Source organism: Natator depressus, chromosome 17 (assembly GCF_965152275.1).
Source record: "Natator depressus isolate rNatDep1 chromosome 17, rNatDep2.hap1, whole genome shotgun sequence".
Classification (NCBI taxonomy): Eukaryota; Metazoa; Chordata; order Testudines; family Cheloniidae; genus Natator; species Natator depressus.
The window spans coordinates 7,273,411-7,299,373 of NC_134250.1; the positions used below are offsets into that span (position 1 = coordinate 7,273,411).

Genomic DNA, 25,963 nt, shown 5'->3' on the forward strand with positions numbered 1-25,963 from the left:
TCTCTTGTGTTCTGCTAAAGCATGTGCTTAGTTGAGCAGTTAATGAGAGTCACCACACACTTAAACATGCCCACACATTTCAGGGCCCCACACATCCCTGAGTCAAACTCCTAGTATAAAAGACCATTTTAGAGGGAAATAAAATTATGTAGGGCTGTGAAACATTTCCACCTTAATAAATCCTGAGCAATTATAAATTGTTTGTTCTAGGCTGGTCTCTTGAGAGAATAAGAGGGGGAAATGTATCCTTTATTTAAAAAAAATGTTATGTAAAAATGTGGCAGAACAAAACAATAAGTCATTGAATCTTTCCAATGACGCCCTAGTGAGAATGTTCATAACTGTCCCGAAACTGCTGGGACAAGCTTCTAATCCTGCCTTCAAAAATACTAATTTTTCCAGAGGAGATGGGAACCTGTAGTTTTATTTTAGGGTGTTTCTGTACTACACGTGCTACAGCGGCACAGCCCCGGCACTGCCGCTATGCCAGCGTAGCACTCTCGGGTAGATACGTGTAGCGATGGGAGGGGGTTTCCTGTCGCTGTAGTAAATCCACCCTGAGAGAGGGGGTAGCTAGGCTGATGGAAGAATTCTTCCATCAACCTAGTGGTGCCTATACTGGGTCTTAGGTCATTTTAACGACATCTCTCAGTGGTGTGAATTTTTCACCTCCCTGAGTGACATAGCTAGGTGGACCTAAGTTGTAGGTGTCGACCTGGGCTTAGTTACTGAGGCGATATCTACACTATCGAGCCTATGCCGGCATAGCTACGTCAGTACGGCCATGCCAGCATAGCCTCCTAGTGTAGGCGCAGCGTACACGGGCAGGAGTTTCTCTGTTGGCGTAGGAACAACCCCTCTCCAAATGATGTTAGTTGTGCCACCAGAAGCCCTCTGGTGTTTGGAGTTTGTCAGCATAGCTGTGTCGCTAGGGGGTGTGTGTGTTTGCACCCCTGACCAGCATAACTGGGCCAGTGTAAGTTTTAAGTGTAGACCAGACCAGGCCTCATTAAGCTACGTCCTGCCTTGACTTAAACCCCATGTAACCTGCTGACTTCACTTAGGCCTGGTCTACACTTAAGAATTAGGTTGACATAACTATGGAGCTCAGAGGTATGAAAAATCACACCCCTGAGGGTGCTGTTGCTAAGCTGATCCAACCCCCAGTGTACATGTGGCTAGTTTGAGGAAGAGAGCTCTTCTGTGGATCGAGCTGCTGCCACTCAGGGAGAGGGATTACTTACGGCCATGGAAAATCCCCTCCCATCGCTGAAGGAAGAGGCTGTCCGTTGCTGTAGCTGTGCTGTGGTAGCCCCTGTGGTGGAGACGTGGCCTTGGTTTATACAGGGCTGCTCAAGGCAAACCCACTGATTGAGATTCTTAGCTGATTTCAGTTATCGTAGTTCCATTGACGTCAACAGAACTATGCCGATTTACACCAGCGGAGGATTTTCCCCATTCTGTTAATATACTGAATGCAAACTTTACCTTATATATTTAATATGAACTATGTCGTGAGTCTTGAGCCTTCGATTTTTGTGGGTGTTTTAAAGCAGGATTGGTATAAAAGGTGAACAGTGAAACACAATTCGCCTTCCATTTCAGTGGATCTCTGACTGGTTCCCAGTGTGTTTGTGTCTGCGAAATTAAAGCCACGGGAACTGGGCACGGTTTGGCAGTCTTGTTGACTGTGTCAGCAGAAAGGACAAGGAGTAAATAGATAAGGGGATAGTTACCTCACATCCTTCCCACACTCCTTGATCCTTCCAGGTCAGAGTTAAAGCATATTGGCAGAACACCGTGTAGAGAGCCAGCACTGAAAGTGAATAACTTATGTGGATGAATAGGGGACTTCAGTCTTTAAGCTGACAATGCAACGTCTTTCAGGACTTTTAAAATTCCCCTACATTAAAATAAATAAATAGTTAAATAAACCCAGCTTTGAGATTTGTTTACAAGAACAGCTACTGAGCACGTATAGCCCACTGCATAAGAAACGCAGCCATTGATGATACGTTCACTCATGGACCCTTTCAAAAGGGGATTAGAATGATGGACTAAGCATGTTCTGCCCAGCCTTGCTGAGATATCCTCAAGTAACATGGCTTCCCATGGAGGTGCAGAGGCAGAATCTGCTGCACTGCTTTGGCATGTGTTTAGTGAGTATCAATATTTATACAGTAATTCAGAGGATAATAAATTTGTAACTTGCATTTGTGACATGCATCATCCGTACTTTCCATCGCTCTGGATGGGGGAATGAATGGGACTCTGGAGCAGAGGATGTTGCTATTGGAATGTGTGAACTATAATTTTTAAGCTTTTCTTAAGTTTTGTCTTGTAGGCCAGGCCTGCTGGCCCTAAGACATGCCCGTTAATAGTATTAATACCTAGCTAGATAAGAACACTTTCATCCATAGATCTCAAAGCATTTTACAAAGGAGGTTTAGTATCATTACTCCATGTTACAGATGGAGAAACTGAAGCACAGAGAGGGGGAAGTGACTTGCCCAAAGTCACCCAGCAGGCCTGGGGCAGATCTGGGAATAGAACTCAGGTCTCCTGAGTCTCAGTCCAGTGCTCTATCCACTAGGTGACGTTGCACTTCAAAGACTGTGCATAAGCTTCTTAACATGTGCCTCACAGAGAAACATTGTTTATTATTTATATTACAGTAGCACATACAGGATCCCACCAAGATTGGAACTCTGTTTTGCTAGAAGTTGTGAGAGACAGTCCCTGCCCCCAAAAGCTTACAGTCTAAATAGACAAGACAAAAAGTGGGAGAGGAAACAGAGGTGAAGTGGCTTTCCCAAGGTGACACAGCAAGTCAATGCCAGAGCCAGAAATAGAAGCTGCATCTCCTGATTCTCAGGCTAATGCCTGATCCTCTCGACCACACTGTAATCAGTACCTAGTATGATCAGAACCGTTGGTGCTAAAACATGCTCAGAGCCAGGTTTCTGAGGGGATTCTGTCTAGCTAAGATACTTATATCACTGCCATTACTATAGTATCTGAGCGCTGCAGGGTCTGTCATGTGTTTTCCTCACACCGCACTTGAGAGGTAGGGAAGAACTGTTATTCTCATTTTTTACATATGGGAACTGAGGGTCTGTCTACACTGCAGCTGGGGGCAAGCCTCCCGGACTTGCGTTAATGGGGCTTGAGCCAGCATGCTAAAAATAGCAATGTGGACGTTCTGTCTTGGGCTGGAGCTTTGGGCGCCAAAGTCTAGTGGGTCAGGTGGGCTTGAGACGAGCTGGGAAGTCCAAATTGCTGTTTGTAGCGCACAAGCACGAAACTCACTCTCAGCTGCAGTGTGGACAGACCCTGAGGGACTATGTGACTTGCCCATTGTCGTGCAGGAAATCTGTGGCAGAGCAGGGAATTGAACCTGGCTTATTTTTCTCTGACTAAAGGGGAAGATGGGCTCAGCACTGAATTGAACCTCTTCCATTCTCCACTGAAAAACCAGGGGCAAAATTCCCCTGAACTTCAGTGGCAGCACGACTGGGCATTAGTATCCTTGTCAGTTGTATCAATACCTTTTCATGAGTAGGATACATCATTTGTGTCCAGGGATAGCCAAAGCCCCACTGGAGAGATTCAGAATGTCCGTGTCATTCCAGTCAGTACAGAAGCAGAATGGACAACTGAAACAGAGGGTGAAGACAGGCATATTTCTGTTTATCTTTTTTTTTTTAAAATACACGTCTTTCAGGAATACATCGTCTGTTCACCTTCCCTATAATATCTCCCTTTTTCAGTGGACCTCAGGATATGGCCTAGTAATAATAATAATTATTATTTATAACAAATTATATAATTATACCATAATTATACAAATGGATGATAAATGTCTACATAATAAAAATGTGTAAATAATACATTCATACTATGTGCCCTGGTGGACAACCCTTAATTTTCACGAGGCACCTTTTCTTATGATAGTACTAAATTAGTTTGTCTGATCTTACACCCCCTTTCTCATACCATCCACGATTCATATAGGGTCCCCGTAAATTTGGGGCGAGGACCTTATTTTTTCTGTTAGCATGTGATACACCATGCACTTCTAGGGCGCTATATGAAACTGCAGGACTAAGCGGCAGGTTTATACTGTTGTTCATAAGGACTCTTAGTAACCCATTGAGAGATATCGCTGTCTCGCTGACTAATTGTTAGTGATCATATTATGTGTAATAGCATGTCTACGGTGGAACATTATGGGTCTATACTGTACTGCAGGCAGTGGGAGAGCATATAACAACAAATCAGGCTGTGTGTATATGCATATTTCAAATTGCTACTTACACCTGTAGGCAGAGAAATGAGATATTTCCCTGCTTTGGCAGCTTTACTTTTAAAACCATAAAGATTTCAGGCAGGATTTTGAGGTGAGCCATTTAGAATAATTCTCCTTATGTGCCATATCTTTTTCTCATCAAACTAATATGATTTTTAGCAATGAAAACTTTTCAGGACCTGTTGGATTTTAGAGGCTGTAGGTCATGTGAAATCTGACACCAAAGATAAAAGGCTGCATCGAATTATGAGATGCTGGTTGAGATTTCTTTTCTCTCTCTGCGTTGATCTGGCGTCCTCCCTCAATGTGAAGCTGTGTTCAGAAATACATATGGATTTACATAAAGCGTCGTGGCTTCCCAGGTTCTGTAATGCTCTGTGTCCTCATTAAATCCTTCAGAGCCTTTATCAGGGACAAAAATGTCTACTTTCTGAGAAAACGTTGATTAAAGCAACAGCGAGCACAAGTTGAAAGGCTAATATTATCAGTTTTAACTCGCTGGGGTGGTGTTTTGCCTCAGGTAAAACAGACTCATGGTGGAGAACAGTGATAACTAATGCTGAGTGTGATTCAGCCAGGCTGTACTAGGGCATGCTACAGCAAAAGCTGGGAAGTGAAGAACCTAGGGATAGCGGGGTTTGGGAGGGAAAGAGGAAGAGGGTATTTAGAAGGGAAGCATTTTCTGTGGGCATTCAACTGCTGTCAGCCATTTTAGATTTCTGAATCCTATTTCCCTTGTGCTTCCAGAGAAGCTTTTGGGGGAGTCCCCAGCTAAAACTCAAATTTGCATTTAAATAGATTTTTCTTTCTTTCTTTTTTTTTTTTTTTTTTTTTAATGAGTAGGACACATGGGAGACTTAAGACTATTTAGGTTTCCTTATGGGAGAGTACAAAATGTTCTCACCTCTTACTCCCCCATCACCCCCCACAAAAACCCAGAAATTTTTAATGCACGCTTCAAATTAGACATTTAGAAAAAAGGGAATAGTGCATCTTTAAGGGTAATATAATAATAAACAAATACATGTAGTTGCCTTTGCAGCAGAACTAATCTTCCCTCAGCCGAGCTCTGATATAGATCAGTAACAAGAGCCACACGCAGGGGGTTCCTTTGAAATGCATAATACCTCCTCGTATAAATTGGAGTTGGTGTGATGGAGCTGTGAGATGACATATTGTGGCATGACCCCTCTCTACTGATTGTGGGTGAACCCTGCAAAGGTAAATCTAACACGGCGCACACATCAGACAATTTCATTTTCATCACCCAGGGACAAAAACATAGCAACAGAATCTTTTCAAATGATAATCTGCATGCTGGGCGGAATATTTTTTCCCCTCCTTCCTCATTTCCCCCCCCCCCCCCCTTTGCATGTTCAATTCGTGGTGTAGGTGAAGGGAATTATAAAAGGTTTCCTAAAGTTAGTTAGGTCTTTTCGTTTCTTTTCGTTTCGTTTCGTTTCAAAAGTTTGGCATTGTGTGTGTGTGTGTGTGTGTGTGTATAACTGATTCATTTTCCCAATTCCCTCAGGGACATTCCAGTAATAATGATTTATAGGAGTGCAAAAATCTATGCTTTTGTTGTTACCACCTAACATCCTTCCCACCCTCAAAAAACTGAGTTTTCTTTGGAAAAATCTCTCTCTCTGAACAAACCCCCCCATCTTCCTGTGCTTTTCCATTCAATATTAGAAATAATTATCCAGTGCACATCATGCCTACAAGGAATATGTAGTCCTGAATAAATGTATTCGTGGTAAAGCTATTTACATTGATTTAACTAAAACGATGCTTTACCTAGGGTAAGGTAGGGAGTGGGGGTAAAAAATTCCATTTGTCCTTTAAAAAAAAAAAACAGCTGCAGTGTTTGCTCTACTCTTTTTTAAGTGAAGAGATTCTAAGAGTAATTTTAAAAAAATTCAGATTAAATTTTAATAATGCTCTAGTTTGAAATGCAAAACAAAAACCAAATCAAAACAAAAAACTCCAAGTCAAATGCTAATTGCTAATCACCATCTACATTGTACAATTTAATGTTTGCTAAAACATTTTGATTTCACAGTGGTGGCTTTTAAATCCTGTGATTTCTTCTCCTGAACCTCTGTGAGTCACCCAGACTCAGAGTCAGCTTGAACGGCATTCTGCCCTAGGCTAGAATCTATTGGTGAGGACTGGATCTTTGGAGTGCAGTGGTTGGTAATATGTATCGGTCCAGTGCATTTAGGCAGAGAGAGGCAGAGGTATTGCCCTCTGATAGGCAAAACTCACCTGGCTTATGTGCACATAATTACACTCAATATCAAAACAAGCAAATAAATTATACAAAAGTTGGATGTCATAGGGCAATTTGTGCAGAATGGCAAATATAGGAAATGTAAGCTAAGGCATCTTACAAAACTCCTGTGGATGTATCAGCCCCAGCACAAAATATACTTAAATGGCTTTTGTCATTTTTGTTGCTATAATCATGCTTATTATGGTAGTGCCTAGGGACCAGCCAAGAGCGTGGTCCATTGTGTGAGGCCCTGTACAAACATAGAGAGGTAGATAGTCTCTGCCCTTTTCATCATTATGGTGATGAGGATGACAAATGTCGATATTCGGCTTGTGCACTCACCCATCAAAAATGACGACTTGCCCTGGATGAGCGTGTGAGTAGAATTTTGTGAGCCTGGTTTGGGAAGGAAAAGTGTTGGAACAGGTTGTTCTGGCTGGGCCTCCACCTTCTCTCTTTCACTATGCTCGATCCTGTGGCCATTAAGTCAATGGCAAAGTCCCCGCTTCAGGATGCGGCCCTTGTAGATGCTTAAGTACAAGCCTAATTTTAAGCATGTGAGTAAGCCTTTTGCTTAAAGATAGGCATGTGATTAAGGACCTTCTTGAACAAGTGGCTCTTGTTTGCTCTCAGAGCCACCTAAGTTTTCTCCTCCCAAAGGCCCCCTCATTCTGTCTCCTGATGTCTCTGGGCTTAAAAAATACTCCAGTGTCATTTATCTGCTCTCAAGACTCTCCCTCTAATCCCTCGCATTCTCTTGGCCCTACATGGTGGGCCCAGTCCTGTCACCCTTACTCCTGTGTAGACCCATTGACTCCTCACGAAGAGTAAGAGTGAAAGGCTCCAGTCAATGGAGGCATTTCTTGGCATGACCCTGTACTCTGCTTTGGAGAGAAGGAAGGGTGAACTGAGGAGAGAAAAACGGTCCAGAGTTCCAAACGTTACAGCCTTCAAGTAGTGAATCAGCTAGTTTGTATTTTGTCTTACTCAAGCTCTCAGGGCCCCAAATGAGAGTAATTAATCGTTTTCCTCCGCTAACTTTAATCATGGTTGCGCTAGGCCTAGTAGGTAGGTTGAAGGGTTTGGCTAATCTTTCAGGTTTTCCCATGACATCTCACCTTAGCCTTCAATGGAGTGTGGCTTTGTGATGAAAGCAACAGAATGCTGAGTTCTAACTCATTGCTGCCACTGACTCTGTGTGATGTTGGGCAGGTCACTTTGCCTCAGTGCCTCAGTTTCACCATCTGTAAAATGGGGATAACAACACTTACCTACCACACAGGGATGTTATAAGATTTAATTCATGAAGCTCTGTGGAGTGCTTTGTGATCCTTTGCAATGAAAGGTGCAAATTATTACTATCTAAATTGTTCACGGGGGAAATTTGCAGACACACATACGAACAAAAACCCACTTTAAAAAAGGGAGAGTGCAGATTTGCTTTGGTATTATAGAATTAAACACCCAGCAGTTAAATAACTCCACCCTACACCAAGTAGTAGACACTGAAAGAGCAAGAGATGCAGAAGGAAAGCTTAAATCTACTAACAGATTAGACTCATCATGGGGCCACACTACCATCAATACCTCCTCTCTCTCTCCTGATGCCAAGTGACATGGTGATTGTACATGTAACAGTGTGACACAGAGATGAGTTTGTCAGTTCCACCTAGTGTGATTGCCATTTTTTTCGAGGAGAAGAAAGGAGTGAAATTGAAGGAGAAAAGGTCAGAAAGGGCTGGTCATCCTCTCCTCTCCTCCAAAATCACTTGTTCCTTTGGAAGAAAATAAGAAATGACAGGTTCCCCTGCCACTTGAGATAGAGACAGCCCAGAGTAAAATAAAAAGGAAAGCTTGTTAGAGGAGGGGAGATAGCAATGAATGTAACCTGTTAATAATGCATTTCAAAGGCACAGAATCCTAGTTATTGTTCATGGCATCTGCTACCTCCAAAGTGACAGTGACAAGTTCTTTGATTAGAAAGAGTTCCCTCCTCCACACTCCCTCCCACCCCGCCCGTGAGGTTTTGTGGAAAACATCATCCTCTACCTCAAACCCTGATGAATGCTGCTGAGTGTGTGCTCAACTTTGGGAAGTGGCTTGTTTTGTTTTCCCTTTTCCAGTTCAATGCAAAATCATCTCCGTTCAGGATCCATTGGCCCAGGAGAGCCTTGTGCTGAGTTTATGCCCCTCACCCGCCCCCTTCTCAATCTTATTCCTTCTAAATTATTCAAAGGAGAAACCATGATGATAATGATCCTCATTTCAGAGGCTTTATAGCTATATACTTTTTAAATTTCAGAGCATGCTTTTTACTGATTTGCTATTTGCCATAAATCTGGACAGCTCTTTTCTTATTACTCTAGTTACTATAATTATTGACTTTATTATTTGTTCTATTATACTGTTCAAAGGTGTGCTGGCCACTTCACAGATGCTCCAAAGAGCTTCCAATCTAAGGCCCTGATTCTGCAATGAGCCGCATATGGGTGGACTCCTGTGTCCCCACAGAACCCTGCTAATATTGGGGGATTGGCACAAGAGCCTGCCTACAGAGTGTGCCTCATGAGATGGGGGCCTGAGCTGTAGACGTGACACAAGGAATGAGGATGACAACTACAGGGAGAGGTGGGGCGAGGAACAAGGGCAACAGTGATGCTTTTACTCTGTGTGTGTTGTGGGCCAACGGCAGAAGCTAATAAACGGGGACTCAGGTGCAAAAGGCTTGTCTGGGAATGTATTCAGTCTGGTTCTGATCTCACTTGCATTGGTCTGACACTGCTGATTTCATTGGAGTTACTCCTGGTTTACACCAGTGCAGGTGGGATCAGAATCAGAGAACATTCAGAGAACTTTCTACTGGTTTGACTAGACTTTCTGTGCCCTGTGCTGACTGGCAGCTTGCTCCAACTATTCCCTTCCTCCCAGTCTCTTCACCTCAGCTTCACTCCACACCTGCCTCTCTTCCCCTGTCCCGCTCACCTCCCTTCCTTTCAGTGTCCCCCTCCCTTCACTTTTCTTTCTGTTTAGCTGATCCCCTCCTAACTACCCCACCCCCAGCCCAAAAATATCCTGGAACGATCATGATGTTTACTGACATCACATTGTTCATTCAGCTTGCGTATTATGCCCTTTCCCACACCTGCATCTGTCTTTAGCTTGTAAGTGCCTCAGTGCAAGGGCTGTTTGCTGCTCTGTGTGAATGCAGTGCCTAGCCCAGTGGAGCCCTGTTCTTGGTTGGTCCTTAGGCCACAGTAATAATAAATGTTGTTGTTTATTTTATTATTTGTATGACCATAGTGCCTAGGAGTCCCAGTCCGGGAACAGAACCCCGTGAAGCCAGGCACTGCACAAACACGGAACCAAAAAATGATCCTTGCCCCAAGGAGCTTCCAGGCTAAGAGAGAAGAGACATCCGATAGATACAGACAGGCAGGAGAGTACAAGGAAAGACTAAGAGTAATAATCACAAATTAGAAATATTACATCATAAATAACCGTCACGCCCACTGTTGGCATCTAAAACCAAGGGGGAAAAGATGAACGCTCTTCAGAAGCCTGCCCTGTCTGATCAGGGAACTAAAATATGTTTTCATGGTACAGACTATCTTAAAAAATATACGGACACAGACACTCTCGCTCTGTTAGTCGCACGCACGCACACACACACGCACAATGTCCCACCTCCCCAATATTCTGTGTGACTTTTTATACCCTATATATTCAGGTTAGTAAGATAAGTCACATTTTACTCAGACATTCATCCCCATGAAATCTACAGGGCCTATCATTTCTCCCTCATCTGTAAGGGAATAAGTGATGGGTAAAAGTAGTTTGGGACTCTGGTGAGTTTTTTGTAAGGTGGTTAATTAAAATTTGTTATATTTATGTTGCTGGGGGGTTATTTGATTTGATCTTGGGATAATTGTTGGTTTTGTTTATTTCTACCTGTACTTGTAAAAGACTGCCTAGGGTTAAAGAGAGCCTTGGAGGGAAGCTTATTTATTGTAGGGTATTAAAAATCCAAATAAATAAGACATAAATCATCGAGGTTGCATGAGGTGTGGGGGGTAAGTCAGGGCAGAAATTAGGACCAACAGACAGGCCCAGTTTGGCTCTCCCTTCCACTGGTGTGATTCTGGTGTAACCCCATTGACTTCTATGGAGTTATTTTTGATTTACAGAGCATTTAACCCAAACATTTGTACCGATAATTGTGATCAACTTGCTTTGTTCCATACTGCTAGTCGATTTTGTTATTGTTTAAATAAGAAAATACTCATTTAATCCTTTTTTTTTTTTAAACCAACAAAGTGTATTTATTTTATTTTATTTTTCAGATGCAGAGTGCTGCCCTGGAGAAGGCCAGGCGGCTGAATTGCTGGCAGAAACCTGCCCCTGAAACACAAATCAAATCCTTCATTAAGATCACCCAGATTATGGTAGAGGATTTAGTTATTGAAGCCTATAGTGCAGTGTGGGCTTGGAGGGTGATAGATTGTACTATCCCATGGGCAGCAGATTGTGGAGAAGGGGAGGAAGGATGATCTGGTGGCTAAGATACAGAACTGGGACAGAGAATATCTAGGATCTGTTCCTCGCTTTGCAACAGACTCACTAGCACTAACCTGCCCTGTCCCTCATCTTTGTCCGTAAAATGGGGCTAATAATACTTACTCATAGGTATTATGAGGATCGGTGCATTCACATTTGTTTGAGATCCTTGGATGTAAGGCCCTGTGTAAATGCAAACTGTTCCGTATTGTTATCCTTATTCAGTATTATGAGAGGGGCAATGTGCTTTTGCTACATTGCACCCAATAGAAACGCTGCTTAGACAGCCTAGATTCTCTCACATGCTGAAAGCGCTAGTAGGACAATTATGTATTTTTAAAAATGTACACCCTTCCTTTCAGGAAAACCAAAGCCGCTAGCATCCTCATGATTTTCTCCACTGCGCCAGCTCAAGGCAGTCAACTCTTGGATGCTGGCCTTGTTGTTCTCGAGCACCTTTTGTTGGCTGATTCACTAAGCTTCATTGATGGCAGGGAATGGCTTCCTCAAGTTAAGATGTCAAAGCCAGGAGCAGCCTGACGTGAAGAGGTAAGATCGTTCATTTTTTAACTATATGGGACCTCCTCCAAAAATAAGATGAGAAAGGACATATTAGAGCAGGGGGAGGATAGTTAAGAAGAAGTGGCTGTATTTGTGTGTGAGACATAACAGCTGTCCACACTGTGTTACTATATAACTATACAAGCTCACCTTAACTTCACCACCTTTTATGTTGTTATCTCTTTAAAGTTCTGTGGGGCTCTTATACAGAGACAGGCTTCTGTATTAGATGGACTGTGGGTCTGATCCAGTCTGGCAATCCCTATGTTCCAATGTTCCCTAGAGCTGGTCAGAATTTTTTGTCAAAATCCCTTTTTTCCCTGTGAAAAATGGCTTTTCAACCAACATGAAAATTTCTGCAGAAAATGTTCCTCTTTGCTTGACATTTTCTGGATTTTTTTCATCAAACCCCTGCCCCAACTTTTAAACCTTTTTTTTTTTTTTTAACTGAAAACTGAGAAAGTTGTTTGGTTTTATTTTTTGTTGCAAACCAAACATTTTCAGAAGAAATTGTTTGGGGGGGAGTGGGGAAGAATTTTTTTAAACGTCTTATGAAAAATAATTGGCATTTTTAACCGTCTCTGCTTCTATACAAATAGAGATTATTAAAAAAAATTTGAATGCGGCTTGTAGACTCTAAGCCAGCTCATGTACAGAAATATCCAGACGTACTGTGTGGATTGAAAGATACTGGGCCGGATTGTTAAAGGTATTAGGCACCTAGCTCCCAGTGAGTGACAGGCACCTAAATACCTTTAACTGCCTGGCTCCTTATCTTAATTCCCGTGAAACAGCATGATGTAGAAATAAGAGGAAGGTACTTCTGTGTATACTATATGTGTATCATTTTACTAGTACTGCATTTTTCCTGAGAAACGTAGGTCAGTTGGAGATCTGTCCCAGTGCCAGGGCATCATTTGGCAAAAGACAAAGAGGACTGAAACGCCCAGTGTAAGAAGCACAATAAACATCATCCTCTTTAAAAGTGTGGTACAAAAGTAGCCAATGGCAAAGAAACAAAGATCAAACTGACTTTTAGCTGTGGCTTTGAAAACAGGCCTCCAGGAGATGGGGCCACTGATAGGGCATTCGCTGCGAGTGTCCCAGGGTTTTGGACCTCACTCCCTTGGTCTGAAGTAGCCAGAGTCTGGTGACCTTCAAAGCCATTTCTTTGATTGGGATTTTTGAGAAAGTCGAGGGTTTGTTCCCAGAGACGATGTGGGCTGATTCATTGTCGCATTGTTGATTTGTTCCTGCTGAATGCTTGTTTTTTTGGCGTTGGAGGGTGTATTATGCTATTACAAGGTTAAGTATGTGTCTGGGCCCCTAAAACAATTCCATAGGTGTCTCTTTTTCCACTATTATTTAAATCTAAAGAAATAAAATAAATCAATAAATATAAAGTCTCATGCATTAGCCCATTAAACCACCAGTCTTTAAGAGAAACAACTATACCCACAGAGCAAACCAAGGTCTTAGGTACAGCTGAGCGAATAACTGGATGTTCAGTTTGGTGGCTGAACTGAAAAATCAGAAATAGTTTTTGTTTTGGGTTGAACCAAAATAGAAACGTTTCATTTTTTCTCACCAAAAACAAACAACAAATGTTTTGGGGTTGAATGACACGTTAAGTTTTGGGGTGGGTTTTTTTAGCCTTTTAAAAATAAAAATTAAATCTAGCTAACTTTTTTAAAATGAAACTTCATTTCGAAGCAAAAAGTCAAATGTTGCATTTCAAAAATGTCAAAATGAAATGTTCTGATGTTTTGTAATTCCCACCCCCCCATTATTTTGGATTGATTTCAACCTGAATTCACAAATAGTTTGATCAACGTGAAACTGCATTTTTCTGCAAATAAACTATTTGTCTGAAAATTTTGCCCAGCTGTAGCCCTGGGTCCACCTGTCTGATGGTCCATCGCAGTCAGTGGGACCTCACATTTAAGTGCAAGGGTCTTATTGCTCCTGTTTGAAGAAATAGATCTGGATCTCAGTTACAGTGCTGTCACTCCGTTGGAGTCACTCTGGATCGAGAATGGTGTGAGAACAGACTTTGGCCCTTAGGGTTTTTTTGTATTTTAAGACGTTCTTATTCATAATGGACCACTTGGGTCTGGTTTCTGGAGGGAAAAAAATCAAATAGGGATGAGCCGTGACTCACCATTGGTCCAAGCAACCCCACAATAGGCTTTTCTCTCTGAAAGATGTCTTTGTGGCATGTCTGCTCCAAAGGGCGGAACTTTTTCAAACTGCTAAGCCCGCATCTAACTGGGTGCCGTTATTTCCATAATAAGATGGCCAGTGATAGATGATAACAATACGGTGATTTTGTTTCTCAGTTCTGTTCAAGTTACCATTTGAAACTGATATGACAGGCCTAAGGCTAGTATAGAAATTTGCTACAAGTTCCCATTTCGCAAATGCCTTGACAGTCAAATAGCCTCCCTTGGTCTGAGCTTATTTATTCTCTTGGGGATCTATTTTTAAAAGTTATTAGCAGATTACTGGTTTTCTATCAACCTCAGGCACCAATCTCCCAAAGATACCATTGTACTTTAATAAGGTGTGTTTGATAATCCTCAGATAAAGGAATTGAAGGTGGGATAAGAAAGGGAGAAACCGCCATGCTGATTTACCTAAGGATTCAGTATAGAAAAGGGTTAAATATACTCATGTTTCTAAATGGCTGAACTACTGTATGTTGTAGTTTTCAACTGCAAATCATCTTTAATAGCAGACATCACGGGATGGCTCATTACATTAAGCTATTTTTCATGCTATCTCCTGTAATATCCTTTAATCCAATGCGTTTCAAATCACCTCAGGCTAAAATAAGAGACATAGCGATGTAATAGCCTAGTGTATTAGTGGGTTAATTGCCCTGTTGTACTCTCTGGTAGATATCTCTGGAATGAGTTCTATATTAATTGTAAATTGCTTAATACATTTAACTCCTTGAGCAGCTTGGTCCTGTGATATATCTTTAATGAACAATAAAAGTTTCAAGACACAAATAGTTGTTTTCTTTATGGGATGCTCCAGGGTATCTTTTTTCTTTCTCTAAAAGGCTCTGAGTTCACAGTTGATCCCCTTTGTGCTTAGCAAAAGGTCAACCTAAAGTTTTATAGGTAAGTTGTGGTTTTTCCCTGGGGATGGCTGAGAGACTGCCAACTTTGGGTCAGGATTCCAAGTTTCCTAGAGTTTGGCCCGTTACAGAGTCATGGGCAAGCTGTATAATTTGGATCTAGATCTGAATGTTGTCTAATTTTGAGGGTGCTTGGATCTAGGTTTTCAGTTCAGCATCTGTGCTCTTTACAATAGAATTGAAGTCGCAGATAATCGGAGATGCTGAGGGGAAAAAGAAGGCTTAAATTATACATCAGCTTCCAGACTCTCAGTTTACCAGCTACAGGGACTGCACAGATAGATGAATGGCACAGGCTCCAATTCCGTGACAGGATCCAGAACTGGATTACAGACCCATACAGCGTCACTGTACTGTACATATTGCACAGCAGCTACTCTTCTAAAATATCCACTTCAACCCTGGGGGGAAGTGTAGCTATCGGCCAGAATTTTCAGAAGAGGGGTTAACACTGGCAATCAGGACAAGATCTGGTAAAGGGGTCAGCTGCCATTTAGCCACCAAAAGAAGCGGCCAGGTTTTCAGAAGAGCTTTGCACAATGGATGCATACCAGGTGCTGAACTCTTCTGAAAACTTGGCTGCAAGCGTCACAAGGGAGGCTGCTGAGGGTTGTGCACTGCACATTAAGTAGGGGCGGCAGTGGGGGCGTTGTCCGGCTTGCTGGCGGAAGGCGTGTACCTATTTACAGGATAGAGAGGCATGGAGTGAGTTTGCAGCAGCTGCAGAGCAGGTCAGAATGGTGCTCTTCCCATCAGAAGAGAGGGGATGTTATATAAGTACATGCCAGGCAGGAGAAGCCCTCTTTTACCTGGACAGAGTGGAGCAGCTCCCATCCATGGAAGTAGTGCAATAGTAGCTTTGCTCTAGTTGCTCCTTTCTCGGGAGGCTGGGAAGGAATTTTTCCCTTACCTCCAGATTGGCGTAGGCAAAGGGGTGGCTTAGTTGCAGCAAACATGGAACAGGAGTTAGGCTATGATGTTGCAACTTGTGTCAACATGGGGCAGGTTTCCAGTGCGTGTGCTCCGTTGGAAGAGGATATAGTGATCAGCTAAATGGATTGGTAAAGGATTTTAAGGAGGTATTTGTTAAAGGAGCGGAAAAGGGGGAGGAGGGGTTGGGGCTCCTGTGAGTAGCATGGCTGGGAGCCAACTCCTGCTCTTTCATTGCCCCCCCTTAGCCCTCATTCGAGGCGGGAGATGGTAAGGTCTCAGCTGTGGGTGGGCTGGGGATCAGGATGGGAAAGGGGACGGCTAGGGTGACCAGATGTTATAGGGACAGTCCCGATTTTTGGGTCTTTTTCTTATATAGGCCCCCACCTCCTGTCCCGATTTTTCACATTTACTGTCCGGTCACCCTAGGGAGGGCTGACAGAAGCCCCCAGATATATGTGGAATTACCTGCACTGAACACTTTTATCTGCTGGGCACTCCCAGACAGTTAACAATAAAGTTGCGGCCTAATTAAACCACATCCAGTGTCTCCTGTCCTTCTTCCAGCATAGCCGGACAAAAGCCCATGTGTTCTGGCAATGGCTTAAATGGGAACTGAGCTCTGTGGAAAAATCTGCCTCCAGCTGTGGGTGCTGAGCACTGAAAAACCTGGCCCCAGACAGGTTTGCTTGTTTGAAAATCTGGCTCCTAGTGAGCTTGATTAAGCTCTCACACTAGTTTTACACAGGCAGGATTCCACTTAGCTCTGTGGATTTACTCCTGATCTGTATTAGTGTGGTTGAAAGAAAGGTTGGGCCCAATATGTGGTTAAAAAAAGGTTTTGAAAAAAGAATACCTTTGCGGGTGATATGTTCTATATAAGTTGCTTCTGACACATTTTTCATTCCGCTTTTTTTTTTAATCACTTTATTGTTAATGTAGGCGAGAAGCAAAAGAAGTTTCGCAGAATTTGGATTTTTAAAAAGTCTCCACTTTTAAACATTGAAAAAACATACTCTTAAAAGCTAGCTATTTGCTTAAAAACCAAAGAACTCCTGTAACAATGGTGACTGGAGAGGTGAGGGGACTGATAATAGGGCAAAGAGACATTGACATCTAGGTCAGTGGTTTGAACACATGGCCCAGGTTAGTAGTGACTGAAAGTCATATCCACCTGACAGCTATTCACTGGCCTATATTAAATGAATTGGGGCTTTCAGTTCATTTCCTAGTAGACACGTTTCCACATCACAAAGCAATGAATACATTTGACAGTAATGATCACTTCCTCTTGGCCTTGTGGCCAGGATAAGTATAATATCTGTTTAGGTACCAGTTCAGGAAAGCACTTAGGCACATGCTTAACTTTAAGCATGCACATAAGTCCCATTGTCTTTAAGGGAGCCAGACACTTAAAGTGAAGCATATACTTAGCGTGCTTTCCTGAATAAGGATGCTTCCCTAAACTACGGCCTTAATATCTGAGATATCATCCATCTGAAGTTGGAGTAGGTGATCTAATGTCCATGAATCAATGGATATTCTTGTTGGGAGACTTAGCAAGGAGCCAAAGGATTGTGCATTGTGCGGAGGCTGAGTTATCCTTTTATCACTCAAGACTGAGGCTCGTTGGCAGGAGCAGTGGGGAAGGGTTCCATGCTTTTTATCTACCTACCTCCCAATATATGACCCTTATCACTGTAGTATCTGAGGTCCTGCACAGACATTAACGTATATATACTCCCAGAAAACCCTGGGAGGGAGAGAAGTATTATTGTTCCCATTTTACAGACAGAGCATGCAGCGAGATTAAGTGACTCACCCAAGTCAAATGTGGTAAACCCAGGAACTAAAGCAGGTTCTCCTGAGTCCCACTCGAGTGCCTGAACTACAAAGCAATCTTGTGCCAAAAGGACGTTAGTCTCCAGATCTGTGAAACTGGCAGCTTTCACGAGAACTAAATTAAACATTTAAAAAAACCCAAAGAAACAAAATAATGGAAATTTCTACTCTAAATTAAAGAATTTTCAGAAATGAAATTCAGAGCTATCATAGGGAGAGATTTGTCTAGAATTGGGTGAGTCTGAACACATTCTGTTTATCTTGCCCAACAACAGTGTATTATGGCAAGCCTCTCATTCCAGTGAAATTGTCACCATAATATTTCTGGGGTAATTCTATGGACTCCAATGGGCAACTAAAATCCTGTTCAGCTGAGTTATTCTGGCATTACACCTGAGATCAGAATCGGGTCAATAGCCTTTGATATTATAGGAGTAAAACTGATTCTGATCACGTTTAGGCTGGTTTTACACTGTGAGGTAACTACATTGACTTCAGTGGAGTTACTCCAGTTTTACACCTGAAAAATTAGAAATAAGAACATAAGAATGGCCATACTGGTTCAGACCAAAGGTCCATTAAGCCCAGTATCCTGTCCTCTGACAGTGGCCAATGGTAGGTGCCCCAGAGGGAATGAACAAACAGGTTATCATCAAGTGATCCATGCCCTGTCACCCAATCCCAGCTCCTGGCAAACAGAGGCTAGGGACACCAAATAATCAGACCCACTGGATATTTTTGCTGAAGCATTTCTTGTTTATATTTAAAACTTCTTTCATTTGAGTTAGTAGTGAGCTCTGGCTCAAAACAAAACAACTCCCCCCCGCCGCCAACCTTCCTCACTTTTAAAACATACTATGAAGACGCTCATGAAAAAATCAGTATGAAATGTTCATAATTTTGGGTGGGAGGGGAGGCGGGGGAGGGATTCTGTGAAGCAAGGGAGCCTGTTGTTCTTTGAAGGAAAGACACAAAGTGCTTAGACTGCTGGAAAAAAATCCATCAAGTAATTCTGTATCTATAAAATAGGTGGTAATGCAATCTGAGCTTAATTTTGATGGCACACTGTACTTCATAACAGTGACAATACCTTAAAAAATGTAATGAAAGGGCCTGATTTATTACTGAAATAATCCATTTAGCAGTCCAATAAATAAAGGGAGAAAATACAACCAATGTTTTAGGAGGGGGGAAAAAAAGGGCAGAAAAATTGCAATGCCTGGCAATTTTCTGTAAATGCATCTAGAGATTGTGGCTAAAGATTTTTTTTTTTTTTAAAGACTAATAGGAATTCAAAGTTAGATTTGAGATTTAGGCTTAATGTCTTCCAAACACCTCATGTACCTTTTAAATACCTGGCCCATGATTTAAATAATGTAAATTGTGTTTTTATTTGTGGGGAGGGGAGAATCCTAATGGGGTGCCTTACAAATATTTGATTTTGAATATGCTCCTGTCGCCATTATTAATCGCAAAGCAAACATATTTTTCCCTCATGCCAAATTTGTTTTAATAATATGGCGTTACTTCTGCAAATGTCAGCTCCAGACTCTCTCTCTCTCTCTCTCTTTCCATTTCAGTGGCACTGGACCATAAGTGAAGATTGGCACTTTTTATACTCCCTCTAGGTTACTTCTATTAATCTACTTAATATGCTACAGAATGCTGTGGTGGGAATTGGCAGTAAAGGTAATAAAATCCCAGCATGGCAGAGCTGTTTGTATTCAGGTGTACAGCCCTGACAGCGCACACTCTGGAGTACAGTAGCTTCTTATTTTCCCCCTGTTCCAGTTTAGATTTCTTGCTACTAGCTCTTTCCCTTAATGCAGACTTCTTCACACTGGATTTAGTGGCTTTTCTTTCAGATGCTGATCAGGTAAAATTTACATGGAATGTGGTCTGCATTCTGAGAAGGCCTTATATAGAAGCATCATAGAATATTAGGGTTGGAAGAGACCTCAGGAGGTCATCTAGTCCAATCCCCTGCTCAAAGCAGGACCAATCCCCAACTAAATCATCCCAGCCAGGGCTTTGTCAAGCCTGACCTTAAAAACCTCTAAGGATGGAGATTCCACCACCTCCCTAGGTAACCCATTCCAGTGCTTCACTACCCTCCTAGGGAAATAGTGTTTCCTCATATCCAACCTAGACCTCCCCCACTGCAACTTGAGACCATTGCTCCTTGTTCTGTTGAGATGGATTGATTTGTTGGCGTTGTCATGATGAAAGCAACGTATTCTGCTCCCACGCTGACGTAACTCCACTGATGTCAGTGGAGTTGCTCCTGATTTAAACTGGCCTGGGGGAACACAAATCGGGCCATAAGTGTTTTAATGGGGAACGAGTGAGCTAGTTCTACCCACAATGATTTGCCCAGTCTTGCTTTGTTGTGCCTTTCGTTGCTAGTGAGGTCATTGGCTGATTGTTGTATTTGGTTACACTGATACTTCTTCAGATGCAGGTGATGTGCTATAATAAAAACCCCTTCCATTGCCATGGATATTACAGAGAATGGTAATCACAGCTTTGACTTTGGTACCTTTCATGTACAAGATGTTTAATGTGGCTTACAGGATTGAGCTCTTGGCTGGGAGCCAGGTCGAACCTGGTTCTACTGCTGACCATCTTGGTGTCCTTGGGCACTTTTCATCTCTACTGCATGGTTTCCTTCTGCCTCTACTCTGCTGCCCACTTTCCCAGCTCACTTGTGGAGTCATGGTTCCAGGGGCTTCACCTTCTGCCTGCTCTCCCCCGACTCACCTGCATGTGGAGCTGTGATCTGACCCCTACTGTGTGTGGTTGAAAGTGAATAGTCCTGGTATTGTTCTATGTGTTTAGCAGGTTGAAGGGGTAATAGTGAGCCAAATGCCTCATAGCAGCCTCTGGGCCACATCCTCAGCTGGTTAAACTCATGTAGTTCCATTGAAATCTGTTAGGTTATGTCAGTTTACACCAGCTGAGGATCTGGCACAGAATCTTCAAAATGACCATGCAGAGTGAGGCACTGAGAAGTCCGGGCTACACTCAGCACAAGCTTACGGAGTAGCTTTAAAAGTCATAAACGCATCTGAAATTGATTAGCGATGCCCATTTGAAATGATAGGACTAACGCCTGGAAGCAGGCACTTCTAGTCTCTTGTCCTTGCTTCGGACAGCGTGCTTGGACAATTCTCGGCACTCTGTCTTTGAGCCCAGACGAGGGGGTGTTCTGTTGTGTCTCCAGTGCAGGGCCATGAGGAATCTGAACCTATGGCTCAATAACATTATTTTCCTTCTAGCAGTTCTTCTGCAGGTCAGGACTGAGATTCCTTTGGCGGAACTTTAGGGAGAGTGAAACCCTGACGAGCACCTATCTGTGCTTGGCTTAACATTAGCATTAGCCAGTGCTACCCGCCCTCGTTTTCACGAACATTAAAATTAATGGAAGAAAAAGAGAAAACAAAGGAGTAAACTGCTGCCCATTAAACCCTTTTTTTGTTTCATGTTTCACATGTAAAACAACAGTGGAGAATCCTCACTTAAGGGCTCCCCCCCTTCAAAGCTTTGGCCAATGGAATGAATATTTGACTCCACATACCTCTATTTCTTGCTCGGTTCTAATTGCCTTGTTTGTTTTGTAATAAGTGATTCCTGCCTGTCTTGTGCTGGATTGTTTTTTTCACACCACTCAATGAAGTTCTGCTGTATTGATCCCTGTTTTTCCAATTTGAAGCCTGAAAAGTGATGAAGACATTTTCTTGTTTTCTCATGTACTTTTCCCTCAGTTCATTTAGGTGACCTGTCTTTAGTTCCTCACTCTGTTTGCTGTAATTGCTTCTTCAGAGTAATGTTACACAGTAGCCGCGGTACTGCAGACTGAGTACTTTTTTATGGAAGAATGAGGGAAGGCAAGGTTGAAGTCATCAGCTAATATTAACTGTGGAAGCTTTGCCACAAATGACATCTCAATAGCAATGTCTCAATGTCTCTTGCTGTACAGTCACAGAAGCAAAATAGTACAATGGACTATTATGGACATAGGCAGCAAGGACCATGGTGCCTCCAGATCTCATGTCAATGCATTCATGGGTTTTTTTTTTTACAGGCCGCTGAGAAATTGAGAATACCTTTGATTATTTTTTTCTTTTGGCATAAAAATGCCACTTAACCTTTTTCTAATAAAACAAGTTTTGTTTAATTTTTTTCATATTTAAAACATATAGGGTCAGATTTTCAGAAGAGTTCAGTTCTCACATAGGCCCCAAAATAAGTGGCCATTGGTCTTGCGATGATAGCTGCTGGGTGCTTTGGAAAATGTGACCCTGGTTTAAGCACCTTAAATGGAAGCTCAGCTTTTTTCAAAAGCTGGTTCTTTTGAAATTGTGTTCGGTAAGGGCCAGATTCACCAGTATGTTCCGGTGAATTACTGCCCCACAAGCTTTGAGCAACGTTGTTTAGCTGGAGGCATCCCAGCATCCCTGCAAGTGCCATATTTTAGGGAAAGCATTTCTGAGAATTAACTAAAAGGGCCGGTCTGAACCTATAGTGCCTACTCAGGCAAGGCTCGCAGTTTCAGTGCGGTCTGGTCATGCAGTCTGTACTCAGGCAAAACTATTGAAGTCAGTTTTGCTTGAGTAGCAAATGCAGGGCAGGGACCAAGATGCAGTGTCTTTTCCCAGACCCTAGTAACAGCTATTTTGGACAGGAACACTCTGAACACCTTATAGCTATTTTAAAAATAGAGTTGGTCAAAAATTTTCTGTTGAAATACTTTTTGATAAAAAGCCTTTGTTTTAAAGCTTTTACAAAAAATATTCAAGTTTTTCAATTAAATGAACATTTTTCCTTTTTCAGTTTTTTTGGTTTTATCTCCTCTTTTGCCTTTTTACTCTTTTTCTTTCTCCTTTCAGGCGCAATATGGCAAAAGGAAGAAAAGGAGGAAAACCTGCAAAACAAAACAAGAACTGTAAAATTTTCATTAATTTTTAAAAAAAACTGATAAGCCCTTTTCGAAACATTCGGAACGAAAACAATTTTGGGATTTTTTTTCAAAAAGTTATCTGTTATTTTGAATCAGGTCTGTTTAAAGAGCAGAAAATAATAGAAGTTTTTTAAAAATGCCATATGAGGATCAACTGAAAATGATTGCTTCCTGTTTGTCATCGTAGTCAGAGTCATTCTCTGATCTCACCACTTTGGCCCTGATTTCTCTACCAGCAAAGTGAGAAAGCTGAGTCAAAGTCTTGCATTGTAGGACTGCTCTCCCCAGGCTCGTTAGTGCAGCTGTACTGGCCAGTGCTGTCAGTGGGCAGCCAAGTCTCCACTCTCTCCTCTTTCATCCTTGCCCACTCCTGCAGACATGGGGAGGGGGCAATAGCTGTTGTGAGGAGGCTGCTCTGTCATCCTGAGGAGCTGCTTGATGTAGGGATGCCTGGCACATAGAAGATGTCAGTTTGAAACTGATACTAAGGGTCACATTTTCAAAAGCTTCTAAGTGACTTAACCTAAGGACCAGAGTTTTAAAGGTATTTAAGCTCCCAAAGATAAAAATAGGCAAGTAGGGGGATATTCAAAAGCATTAGGAGCTAGATGCTCAGATGTTTTTGAAAATCCCATTAGGCACCTATCTGCATCTTTAAACACCTTTAAAAATCTGGCTCGTGAGTGCCTAAATCTCTTTTGAAAATGGGATTTAGGCTCCTAAATCACATTCACACTTTTGTAAACGTTATCCTTAGTCTGTTCTGACATTCTCTCGCCCTAGAATTCCCATGATGTATGAGTCTCTCTCATTTTAAGAAGCCTTGCTATTGCTCTGAAATTTTTTTTTAATGGGAGGCTTTGGGGGTATTATTGTGAACCTATTGTGCTGATGCGTTATTAGAACGTAGCAAATGAAAAAAGGAATTTTGTTTCCCCTCTTTGCATAGGTTCTTAAGGATGATGCAAAGATGAGCCGCATTCTGCCCTTGAGTGTGTACGTTCATCTCCTGCATAAGTTGCTGGGAGATGTGTGCTTGTAACTGCAGTTGACAAAAAAAAACCCTACCAAACTGTAGCTTATCTGGTGAAAGTGGCTGTGTATTCTGTGGATGACCTAAAAGTGTTACAGGTACTTACAGGTAAGTCAACTAGCATCATCAGTTTGTTCCCCTACAACCCAAAAATATGAGTATCAGGAACAAGTTGTTGGAGCTTAGACTCCAATTGTGCAAAGACTTCCATAAGTGCGTAACATCAATTGGATTGCTCATGTATGCAAAGTTAAGCATGCACAGAAGTCTTTGCAGAACCAGGCTATAGAGGCTGTACCCTAAAGAGGTTAGAGAGCGGAGTTTATTTATTATTATTATTATTTTATTGCTTGTTTGTATTATGATAGTGCCTATAGCCTCAATCAGGATAAGAGGTCATTGCTAGCCATTGGCCAAACATAATAAAGAGCTTGCATTCTAAATAAACAAGACAGACAAACGGTCAGATGAAAGGGATGCAACATACAAGTAGATAGTTTGTGTCAATGCATTATTACAAAAATATCAGGAAACTCTGACTTGTAGTCAGAGAACATGATGCAGATCCTGGAAATAATCTCACCTTTTCTTTCCTCTAGATTTGTATGGAATGGTTAATTTCTAAAAGGGCAACTACATTACCTCTAATAAATAACAGAAGATTCATGAACGAGACGGTTTTAGGAAGATTTGTTTCTTCCCTCCAAATGTAAAATCTTGGAAGAAGGGTGAAAATTGGGAAGGGGTAATTTACCGAGATGGGTCAGCTGCTCCGAGTCTAAATGATAAGGGGAGGTTTTATTTATTTTTTTATTGTGAGCTACCTTATGACAATTGATGATAAAAGAGCTGAGCCTTTCAAAAACCCATTTTAATAAAACACCGTATGACCTCATAGATATGCATAGGATTTAGAAATAGCATGGATTTTAATGAAGGTACTTGAAAGGTATGGTGCCATATTGCAATTTTATGGAAGATCTTAGATTAATGAAATTAAACGTGAACTGCATTGTTTAGATGATGAACTTAAGGTCATATCTGCAGCGTTTGAAAGAGAAACCTTGAGTGGAGGGTGTAGAACCATTGATTTAGACCCTGGTAGACAGCTGAATAGCAAGCATTGAAGCATGAAGGTAAATTCCCATATTTCATTGTTAGAAGGTTAGCTGGTGGCTGCCAGCTTTTCAGTGATAATCACGAACCAATTCTACCCTGTTTCAAAAAAGATTTTGCCTTTGTGTGCTAAGACACTTTTAAAAACCATTACAGTTCAAAGCAGGGGTGCACTATTTAAAGAGAAGCTATTTCTGCAAAATATAAGGTGTCAATAAGTTGATGCTGTCCTTGGATAGTGATGCTATTAAGTTCATTAGTATCATAATCTATATAAAATGCTTATAAGGAGAATTTTAGTCTGTTTGCTGTATACCCTAGAGACACCTGGTACTGCAGTTCATAACTACATGTCATCAGTAATTAGCTCCTTTGCAACCTTAAGATTTTTCATTATACGGTGGCCCTTTCTGGTTTAAGTACTGTTTTTTCTCCAGACTTGAAAAAAAGGAATATTTAAAAAAGAAAATTAAATACACTGTTGAACTAATGGACATAAATTGTGCACAACAGGAAAATCATTAGGAACAAAATATTCAGGCTTGAAGGAGAAGTGATACTCGGATGATGCTGCCAGTTACCATCTGAGAACCAAAATATTGTGATTGAGACAATGTATGGGGCGGGGGGAGAGGAGGTGGTGGAAAGGATCCAGAGTGGCAGTTTGCTATTAAAAAGAAATTGACAAGGATGCCAGGATCAGGTTAGGCCTAACTCTTGGGCCAGAATTCTCAGCTGGTGTAGATTGGTGTAGCTACATTGACTTCAACAGAAGATCTAGCACCTTATATCTGTAGGCAAACTCCATTAAAATCTTTCTCCCCTCTCTTAACTTATTTGTTATCTGTATCACACTATTGCCCCCATTGTGTTAGGTATTGTTCAAACACAGAGTAAGACACGCCTACTACTTCTTTGTCTTTCTATCTATCCTACGTAATGTTTTGTACTACTTAAAAAATAAATGCCTGTACTCATTACCAAACCATGCAACACTGAACAAGTATGGAAGAATAGACCTTGCCTAGACTAGGATTTAAGGTGTGATGTTAACTCAGGTTAGTTACTGTGTACTAAGTAACGTTTAAAAGTCTAGCACAGATAAGTCTAGTGCTGCCTTTAACGAGTGCTAAACTGATTGAATTAAAGGATTAATGGGGGGGGGGGAGGTTTGCATGCCATAGTGATAGCATTGAGATGAGAACCTGTCCCACTTGATCCAGCGAGCTGTAATTTAA

The 25,963-nt window shown here is 41.8% G+C and overlaps 1 protein-coding gene across 1 annotated transcript in view; it reads left to right on the forward strand.

Moving 5' to 3' along the window:
• The first annotated feature begins 11,010 nt into the window (after nt 1–11,010).
• LHX1 (LIM homeobox 1) overlaps nt 11,011–25,963 on the forward strand; it is a 394,100-nt gene continuing 379,147 nt past the window's right edge. Inside the window, exons 1-2 of the mRNA XM_074974975.1 lie at nt 11,011–11,026; nt 11,501–11,687. The gene's annotated coding sequence lies outside the window, so the exon portion shown is untranslated. The remainder of the gene's footprint in view (nt 11,027–11,500; nt 11,688–25,963) is intronic.